This window comes from Cynocephalus volans, chromosome 3 (assembly GCF_027409185.1).
Source record: "Cynocephalus volans isolate mCynVol1 chromosome 3, mCynVol1.pri, whole genome shotgun sequence".
Classification (NCBI taxonomy): domain Eukaryota; kingdom Metazoa; phylum Chordata; class Mammalia; order Dermoptera; family Cynocephalidae; genus Cynocephalus; species Cynocephalus volans.
This window is the reverse complement of record NC_084462.1, coordinates 122,195,937-122,206,850: the sequence shown is the minus strand read 5'-3', so window position 1 is coordinate 122,206,850 and position 10,914 is coordinate 122,195,937.

The following is a 10,914-nucleotide window of genomic DNA, read 5'->3' as shown; positions in this document are numbered from 1 at the left end:
ATTTTTTTCACCAATGTTTTATTGAGGATCTTTGCATTGATGTTCATAGGGATATTGGTCTGTAGCTTTCTTTTCTTATTGTGTCTTTTTCCAGTTTTGGTATGAGGTTAATGATGGCTTCGTGGAGTGAGTTTGGAAGTATTCCCTCCTCTTCAATTTTTTGGAAGAGTTTGAGAAGAATTGGTATTAGTTCTTTGAATGTTTGGTATAATTCAGCAATGGAGACATTTGTTCCTGGGGTTTTCTTTGTTGGGAGACTTTTTATTACTGCCTCAATCTCATTACTTGTTATTGGTCTGTTTAGGTTTTCTAGTTCTTTATGGTTCAACCTTGGTAAGTTGTATGTGTCCAGGAATTTATACATTTCTTCTAGGTTTTCCAGTTTGTTCAGATATGGTCATTCATAGTAGTCCCTTATGATCCTTTGTATTTCTGTGGTATCAGTTATAATGTTTCCTTTTTCTTTTTTTTATTGTAACATAGTTGATTGTACATATCTGTGGGGTACAGAGTTGAATATCAAAAACTGTGTGTAATATGTGATGTTCTAATCAGGATAATTAGTATATTCAACAGTATACAATGTAATTGTTTTTCATGTCCCTTTACCAATTCCTGATTTTATTTGAGTCTTCTTTCTTTTTTTCTTCATTAGTCTAAGTAAAGCTTTACTGATTTTATCTTTTTTGCAAACCAACTCCTTGTTTCATCATCTTTCATTTGTTTTTTTAATCTCTAAATCATTTCTTTCTGCTCTGATCTTTGATACTTCTCTCCTTCTACAAATTTTTGGTTTGTTTTGTTATTGGTTTTTCAGCTCCTTGAGGTGCAATGTTAGGTTGTTTATTTGAAGTCTTTCTTCTTTTCTGATGTAGGCATTTATTGCTATAAACTTCTCTCTTAGAACTGCTTTTGCTATATCACATAGGTTCTGGTATGCTGTGTTTTCACTTTCATTTGTCTCCAGGAATTTTTAGTTCCCTTTTTGATTTTTTTCTTTGACCCATTCATTGTTTAAGAGCATGTTGCTTAATTTCCATGTATTTGTACAGTTTCTAGGGTCCCTTTTGTTATTGATTTCTATATTTATTCTATTGTGGTCAGAAAAGATAGCTGATATTTCAATTTTTAAAAATTTTTTGAGACTTGTCTTGTGACCAAACATATGGTCTATTCTAGAGAATGTTCCATGTGCTGCTGAGAAGAATATGAATTCTGCAGCTGTTGGATGAAATGTTCTATATGTGTCCGTTAGGTCCAATAGGCCTAGAGATTCATTCTGATGTTTCTTGGTTAATTTTCTGTCTGGATGGTCTGTAGTTTGGTGAAAGTGAGGTATTAACATCCACAACTATTATTGTGTTGGAGTCTATCTCTCCCATTAGGTCTAATAGTAATAGCTTTATATAACAGAGTCCGGTGCATATATATTTAGAATTGTTATAGTCTCCTGAGGAATTGATCCCTTTATCACTATTTAATGATCTTCCTTGTCTTTTTCTACTTTCCTTGGCTTGAAGTCTATTTTATCTGATATAAATATAGCTACTCCTGCTCTTTTTTGGTTTCCATTTGCATGAAATATCTTTTCCCATCCCTTCACTTTCCGATGACTTGTGTCTTTATAGGTGAAGAGAGTTTATTGTGGGCTGCATATTGTTGGTTCTTATTTTATGATCCATTGAGTCACTCTGTGTCTTTTAATTAAGACATTATTTCATTTACATTTAGAGTTACTATCAGTGTATAGGAACTTGTTACTGCCACTTTGTTCCTTTTTTCTGGTTGTTTTGTTCATCCTTTTTATCCTTTTCCAATCTTACTGTCTTCTCTTGTGATTAAGTGTTTTTTTCTAGCATTGTATTTTGATTTCTATTTATTTCTGGTATGTCTCATAAGTTTTTGTATTATGGTTACCATGAGGCTTACAAAAAAACATGTTATAGTTATAATAGATTATTTTAGATTAATAACTTAACTTTGATATCCAAGAGAAAAGAGAAAACCAAAGCCAATTCTCTGCTTTGGCGTCACCTTCCACCACTACCCTCCCCCCTCTTTTTGACAATTTGTTGTTTTAAATCATATCTTTTAATATTGCCTCTCTTTTATATGGTTGTTGTATATGTTATTGTCTTGTCAGGTTTGTCTTTTAGTCTTCATACTAAGGACGTAAGCAGTTTCTTCACCACCTTCTGACATTGGAGTATTCTAAAATTGTCTGTGAATTTACTTTACTACTAAATTATGAACTTTCAAATGTCTTCTTGCTGGTCTTTATCGTCTTTTTTCAGACCAAAGAACTCCCTTTAGTATTTCTTGTAATGCAAGTCTTGTGTTGATGAATTCCCTTGGCTTTTGTTTGTCTGGGAAAGACTTTATTTTTCCTTCATATCTGAAGATTAGTTTTGCGAGATGCAGAATTCCTGGCTGACAGTCTTTTTCCTTCAGCACTCTGAATATATCACCCCATTCTCTTCTGGACTCTAGTGTTTCTACCAAGAAATCCACTGAGAGATGTTTTATCTTTTAGCTCATTCTTTCCTTTGTTTGATTAAGTCTGCTGTTATAGCTTTATATTGTTTTTTAGTTTGGATAATGTATTCTTTATTTCTAGAATTCTATTTTTTTTAATTAATAAAATTCTTTGTCAGGTTTCTCATTCTGCTCCTGAATTGTTTTCCAGATATTTAATTTTCTATCTGTATTTTCTTGTGACTTCCCGAGCATCCTTAAGAGGGTTATTCTGACTTCTCTGTCAGATAGTTCATAAATCTGCTGTTCCTCTCGGTCCACTGCTGGTGCTTTATTTGTTGGTGTTATATTTCTCTCTTGATCTTCATGTTTTTTTGTCGATGCCTCGGCATTTGAGGAGTCTGCTAACTCTTCTGGGTTTTATAGGTGTTCTTTGGTGGCAAAAGATCTTTACTGGTTAATATCAGAGCTTTGTCTCTAGTTGTGGTTTTGGTCAATTCCAAGATTGGGGAATTTTCTGTGGGGACCAGCACTCAAGCTCTGTGATTGCACTAAATTGCTGCTTTGCTGCTGATTCTCTGGGAAAGGCTTTTGGGGCAGACTGGATTTTAATTGTTGGCCTTTTATAATCACTTCCAGATTGTGTGGGGTCAGATACACCTGGGCTGTGTGGAAATTCTGGCCCAGGACTGAGTCTTCCCAAGAAAATGTGCCACTTGGAGTTCTATCACCCTGAGCCATCTGCAGTGAGTGGGCCTTTGCCTATCAGAAGGCCGATCAGCTGCCCACTCTGTACCCCAATGTTCTCCCAGTGGGCCAGCCTCCCCCCCTCCACCCCCTTCACTCTAAACACTTCCCGTGGGGTGGGCCGTGTGTGGGTCCCTCACCATGACTCACCAGCCTCTGATTGGTTTCTTCAGTTGGGAGCTGCCCCTTGCTCTTGACCTGGTCTATGGAAACCCTGTCAGTGGTCTTGCTGGCCTGGGGGCTGGTATGGTGCACTCTGAGGCCCTCTTCTCCCCTGCAGAGTCCAGGCCACTTCACACAAAGGGCTCAGCTGTGGCTTTTGCTGGCTCCTGCTCTGTGTGCTGCACCTTCTTCCTGCCTCTCACAGGTGGCTTGACACAGCTCTGGGCTTGAAACGGTCAGAGCAGTTTCTTCTTCCTCTCCCCGGGGCTTCTCCCACCTTCAAGAACTCTGCAGGTCTTTCCTCCTCTTCCCCTGAACTCCAGCTACCGCAGGCTGGCATTCTTTGCTTTTTAATGGTTGTAAATTAGTCGTTGTAGGGCAGAGCGATGCTGGGGACTGTCTATTCTGCCATCTTCATAATGCCACCTCCTGAAAATATCCAAACCTCATGTTTGAGGAGATTACAGTATGGTGGGAAAGGTGAAACATCTCTCAAGCACAAATAGCTATACACCCGTGCAGAAAGTCATCAGTGTCCTCGAAGAAGACAAAAGCTAGGGGGGGGGGGCTGGGGAGAGCCATGACTCAGAGTTGAGGGAACTAAGGATGGCCTCCTGGAGGAGGCGGGGCCACCCTCTGAAGGATGAGCTGGGCTGAACCTGCAGAGAAAGAGGGTGAGGAACCACACACAGAAGTATGGATAGAAATTTGGGTGTTTTTGCAACGTTTTTATTTCTACAACTGAAATGATTAATGTTTAACATTTTGGGGGCGTATTTTATTTCAAAGTTTTTCAGGACTTCAAAGATTAGACTAGAACTTCTCCAAGCTCTAGAGTTCTCAAAGTGGAGTTTCAGAACCATCAGCAGCAGCATTGCCCAGGAACTCCATAGAAATGCAAGTTCCCAGTTCCTACCAGCACCTACTGAATCAGAAACTCTGGGGCGGGACTAGAACTCTGTGTTGCCCCAAGCTCTCCACAATTAAGTTTGAAAACCATTGGACCAGACCCTCTCTGTTTCAGTGTGGGTAGGAATCTCCCTGGGAGCTTTCGGAATTGCAGATTCCTGGGCTGCACCCCAGACGATCTGATTTAGTACAGTTGACATAAGGCCTGCTATTTGTATTTTTAAAAGCATCCCCATCTGTTCTGACACAGATGTACCACAGACCCTATTTTGAATTAGATGTGTTAGATGTATTAGAGCATAGTCTCAGAATAGGAGAGGAAGAAAAGCAACAAAGGATGGGAAGAGAGGCAATAAAAACAAGTAGGAGAGAGAAAGAAAAGAGAGTAAAATTGCTCAATATTTACTGGTATGAAACCAGCCAGAAGGAAAGGGTTTGGTTCTGAAGGCTCTGGAAAGAAAATTAGATCCAGAAAGCTGATACCTAAGTAACTCATACATTTCATAAAGTTTCATGGACAGTTCCACAAGGCTTTTTCAATAGCCATAAACAATTCCCCTTTAAAACAGAGGTCTCTGAATATGACTGACCTTGACACCACAAGTGTAGAGAAATCGCGCCGGTTCTGCTCCGCTTGACGCCCAAGAATTCGATAAGCCATTGCCGTTTTTAAGAGTCTATCGTTTATTGCTTGTGGGTCACAGGAGACCTTAATCGCAGAAATTACTCTTAAAGCCTTATCCTGCTTAGAGCACTAGGTCAGCATTAGCCATTTCCCCTCAGAGATTCCTTTCTTTTACTTATAAACTTTCAGGGATAAATCTCAGAGTGACTTAGTATCTAGAAAATAAAGTTCTGGCTCAGTAGGTGCTATAACCCATCAGCGAGGTTAATTATTAGGTTTTAAGGTTGAGTTTTATCCTATAATCTTCCTCGTTTTAAAACAAAATTGAATTGCCCACTTTGGATCTAGGTTATTCCAAACAGAAGATAAATTAAAGCATGAAGTTCCTGAGGTCTTCAAGGAGACATGTAATTTCTCAGATCTCATCGAGGCCTGGAATCCACCGACAGGCGACTGCTCGGTGCACGGCGGGGCCCTCCGTGCCTTCCCTCCTGTGTGGTTTAGGATCCTGCTAAAAAGCAGAGGTCCAGAAGCCAAACCGCTCTATCCCTTACTACATGCGTGACTTCAGGCAAATTACCCAGCCTCTCTTCCTTTCAGCTTTCTCATCTATAAAATGGGGGTATTAATCATAATATTTTCATGGGGTGATTAATTACTGTAACACATAGAAATTATTAAAAAAACGTCTTGACACTTAGTAAGCACTTAAATGTTTTTATCTTTCCCCATATTTTATATAGCATAGAATGGATCTAAGTAGACATGAAGATGACACTAAAATATTAAATAAAAACACACGTATCATTGAAAGTACTTTGAGGAATGAATTACTCTACATCTAGTGAGCCAAGAATGCATTAGATTCTAGAATCCTAAGGAAACTGGAAAAGAGGAGCTTCAGCCTTTTTTATTCTGCTTTATCGGGATTTTCACTTCCAAGTATCCCTGAACTGGCATTTCTCAGGTTGCCTGGGTTTGTACTGTGGCTCCACCCTTAAATGTGGGCCTTCCATGAGCCAACTATCTCTCTGGACTCAAGTTTCCTTATCTGCAAAATAGGCTGCGGAGGGAGCCTCAGGGCACAGCGCCACTTGGGGCTGTGGCAGATGTCCTCTCGTGGTGAGGGAATGCAGCCTGTGGGTGTGTGCCACATCCCAAAGCAGCCACCCAAAAAAGAGAAATGTCTCCAAAGTCTTGTTTTACCATTGAGATTCCTGTGTTTAACGTTCTGTGCCATGACGTAGTTGTATTCTTTTACATAAAAGTATTTTAAATTACTTTCTAGTTAATTAAAATTTCTCTCTCCCTCTCTCCCCTCCCCGCCCCCTACACCACACCAACTCTCCCTCTAACACTCCTGAAGTAAAACTGATACTCCTTGGCTACTCACTTATTCCCCTAATTGTAAAGACATCCCAGTTTCAGAAACCCTAGTGGAAAGATCTATGCAAAAATCAGATTTTCACAACTAAGCTACAACGAGAAGTCTAGTGTATTAAACTGTTTCCTGGACTGCCATGGACTTAAAATTCCCAAACATTTTTCCACCTGCTTGTCTATTCACCATCAAAGACCCAATATAGTAAACACACCACACAGGAACTGAAAGCTAAAGATGCAATGCTGGAGAAGCCAGTATTCTCTGCAGACGAGTGTGCTGCAGCGCTATTACACATCTCATACATTATTCAGGGTAAATTACCCTCTGAAACGTTGTGTTGAGATGTCTCCCACATTTCAAAGGCACAGAGCTCCACTTTAGAATTTTTATACTTTCTGAATAGGGCTCCAAGATTTTAATAAAATCATTGCTCTATCATTTTTAAGGAAAGAAGAGTTCTAGTTTTTGTATAATAAAACACCTAACTTAAACACTAAAATTCTTATTTTGGTCTTCAAACACAAAACAGAGATTTGTTCCTGGATTATAAAGCAAACACACCTAAATGATGGTCTCCTAATCTAATAAATTCAGAATATGGTGATTTTATAACAAGTTAAAAAAACAAAAGTACTACTGTGCAACAGTCAGAATGCCATAAAATATTAAGTTAAATTACTGATTCCTTCTTCTGTCTTTAAATACGTCATGTTAAGTTGATTTATAGATTTATATATGTCTCCTATGGGAAGGTTATAGAAAAAAAGAAACGTTTCATGCAAAACAATTAGGAATCTTTCCTCCAGATCTTAGAACCAGCTAAGTAAAAATTGTACTTTAAAGTGTCATGTGATAAAATATATACATAGTAGCAATAAATGAAATTGTCTAACATATTAACCAATTGAGATAAGATTATGGAGTATATTTACATTTGGAATGTAAATGACACTTTTTCATGTAGTGATTTATTACTTTTAAGTGATGCCTATAAAATTACAAGTATCATCAGCATAAACCACTGGTCTGTCAAGATTCCTTTCTCTATTAAAATTTGTGTCATAAGGTTGATAGATATGTTAAGACAAAGTTTTCAGTGATTAGGTTTTTTTCTGTTTAACGGAGAATTCGAAGATCTTTATACTTTCAGAGAAGTAAGAGCTCTACCACATGAGCACATACAAACTAATATCTTCTCTTTTTGCAAACAAATTAAAATTGTAGTTCTGGGAAGATAAAAGACCTCAACTGACCCACAGATTTAGACAGCAAGTTTTATGTTTTCCTTGGAAATTTAAGTGACTATGATCGTTACCCTATGTGTTTAAGAAAAAGATTTTTTTAAGGCTAAGTTTTCCTAAGAGATGGTCTTGGACCTGGGATGATTGTGGGCAGACATGTCTTAGCAGGTGAGACCCCTAACAGGCCCCTGCCCTGCCAGCTCTAACTCAGCGTCCACTGCCAGCACCCACAGAAAAAGGCAATGTGGATCTTTCATAGTCTTAAATGTTGCCTCAAATAAGCTATTTAACTTGAGGGGAGGGATAATTTTATATTTTTCTCATTAAAAACCAAGACATGTTCGATGTTTAAAAAAATAAACCAGAGAATCAAAAGTGTCAAAAGTAAAAAAAAAAAATTTAACTGAGGATCTCTCAAACCTCCCACATAACTTCTACTAACAAACCCTACGCCATCAATCCCATGCTCTGCAGGTACTCTTTGTTAAAGGCTGGCATATTAAAATCACTTAAGACTTTCAAAGAAAATATATGTATAATTTTATTTTACAGTAAAATGGAATCTTACTATACTATATATACAGTTCTGCATGTTCATATGGAAATCCAAATTATCACTGGAAAATTTCTTGGATTAAATAGAATCAGAAAAAGTAGTAGTTGAATTGCCTTAACAGTTTAGTGGATTAAAGCTATGACAATGGTATGCTCCATTTACTTTATGGGAACTTACCAACTAATAAGAGGTCAAAAGATCAAAATGTTTACAGGATATGTTCAGCAGACAGAGCCAGGAACACGCATGTAAGTGCTTACACTGTGACCATTCCCTCCCCCCATTCTAGGTTCCACACTCCACGCCCCCTTGATTAGTACAACCTTTCTTAAGAAAGGGTAGTAATCAAAAATTGGTTATGGTCTCTTATGCACTGTACTTGGTTGGGTTACAACTTCATTGTGTTATATCATCATCCAGTTATAAAGATTGCCATGATTAGCTTGAGACGTTGATAGATCACTATTTCAGATATTACACCCTCATCACCTTAACAGAGTTCTATGCTCAGCTACCTACTTGTTAATTAATCTTTAGGGTGGGTCATTTTTACAGCAGGCTGATCTCCTCCAGGAATTGTGATAAGCACTAATAATACAGCACTAATAATACACTAATAATACAGGACAGACATAATCCTGGCCCTCATAGAGTTTCCAGTCTAGTGAGGAAGACGGCCATTAAACACGGATATAACAGATGTGAAGGGGGTTCCAAAAGAGTAAGGAGCAGTGCTGTAGAAGTATTTTAGCACCAGCAGAAAGATGCCTTGCATGATACTGCTTGATTCAACCCCACAGGATTGCACTGAGTTGTCAGAAACTAAATCACATCAGGAACACTGGCTGCAAAGACATTTGCGAGACATGCAAGAACTCATAAGGACAAATGATAAGCAAACAATTCATCACAATAACTGTGCAATAATACACAGCATTTGCAACTTGTTTTTTTATTTAGTGACTATTTCTTGACCATCTGTTAGTTATTAGGTACTATAAACATAGGAGATACAGCACTAAACAAAGAAGGCAAAGTTCTTGTCCTCATGGAGCTTATATTCTAGTGGAGAAAAAACAACAGTTAACAACAACAAAAAAAAACCCTGTAAATTACAGAAATGCATAAAACTGAAAAAAGTCATCTATATCCTACTATTTTTCATTTGTTATTTGTAAAAATAAATAAAACAAAGTAAGAATCTCCCACTTCCTCCTTTCCCCAACCAATTTTACCTCCCAGAGATAATCATCAGTAAAAAGCTGTGTGTGTGTGTGTGTGTGTGTGTGTGTGTGTACTTATCATGAATAAATAAAACCTAATCAATAAGTCCTACGAGGGTGGGAAGTATGTAGGCTCAGTCCATCTGCTGAAGAGACAAAAACTACACAAAGCTAATTAGAAAAAACAGCATCTAAATAGTTCTCTCTCACTCTCTACCTCTCATCCTCGCTCTCCCTTCCTCTCACTTCCTCTCCGCTCCCCCTCTCTGTCTCTCTCTCTCCCAACCCAGATAAGGATTTGTGCAAGTGGGTTGCTGGGGAGCAGATCCTAGCAAGGTCCTGGCAGGGGAGAGGAGGGTGAGGCAGGGAAGGGGAAGAGCCCACACGGGGTGTGCTATAGAGGTTGACGTATGGTGGCCAGCTGAAGATCAGCTGGGGAAGTCGGGGGTTATGCCTTCAAGAAGCAAGGGAGTTTATCCTCCGGTTCCTGTCTGTCACTAGCTGAGGGTTGCTCCTAGGGTCATTAACTCCCCCACAGTTTGGGCCTGGCCTGTGTGTGACCTGAGAGAAGTGCCTCGGGTGGAGGACAGCGGCCGCTTGCTGGAGGACGCTGTCGGTGCGCACAGCAACTGTGGGTGACGAAGGGTAGGGGCCGGGGGACATATAGCATTTTGATAAGTTAGATATGATTTGCCCCATTATGTTCTCATGACCCGGGGTTTGCATCATTCCCCAACAATTATCACATCCTGCCTCACGTTATAAGAATTTGTGTGCAATTAGAAAAAAAATATTAAATTATTGTCTTAACCTGGTCTCTTCCAGAAAGCAGAACCTGAGACAAACACTTCTGTGCTACTACTTTATCAAGAAATGCAATGCCAGGAAAGCAGGGGCGGTGAAAAAAGGGAGCTGGGCGAGAATACAGAAGCACCAACGTGAGGTGTGCTTTGAGGTTTCTGAAGTGCAACTGATGGCTTAATCGTCCAGGATCATGCTCCAGGAAGGTACATACCTGCGCATCTTAGGACACTCCACCAAGAGAAGGATGTATCGAACACTCCTTTTCTCCCATCGTCAAAGGTTCATTTGACAAGGGCTGGGGTCCCCTGCACGTCTGCAGCAGTGCATATGTGCAGGCACTGAGAGAATCCCGCAGCATCTAACACCTGGGCGTTAACTGAGAAACCCCAAGGCAGTCAGTCAGCAGGAAATGTGTGGCACAGGCAAGAGGTAAGCATCTGCCTGTGGGCACATGAGATTGTGGCTGGAAAAGGGACAAAAAGTTCTGGAGACAATTGAGAGCAAGAGGATCTGAAGCAGATTTTTAAATGTGTCTGATTCACCAACTGAAATAACTCACCAGGGATGACCTGATCTTCATGTGGACCCATATATCATGCCCAGAAAATTATCCTGAAATAGTGAGAAGCATCCCTACAGTGCTTACAAATTAAAATCAACTTTCTATTGTGAAAATCTGGTGCATCAAAAAAAAAAAAAAAAAAAAAAAAAGGAAGGTGAGTGGCTAGAAGTAGTCTTTCCAAAATGCCTGATCGCAGTGACAACAGGTCTCTGAGGAGGTGAAGGTA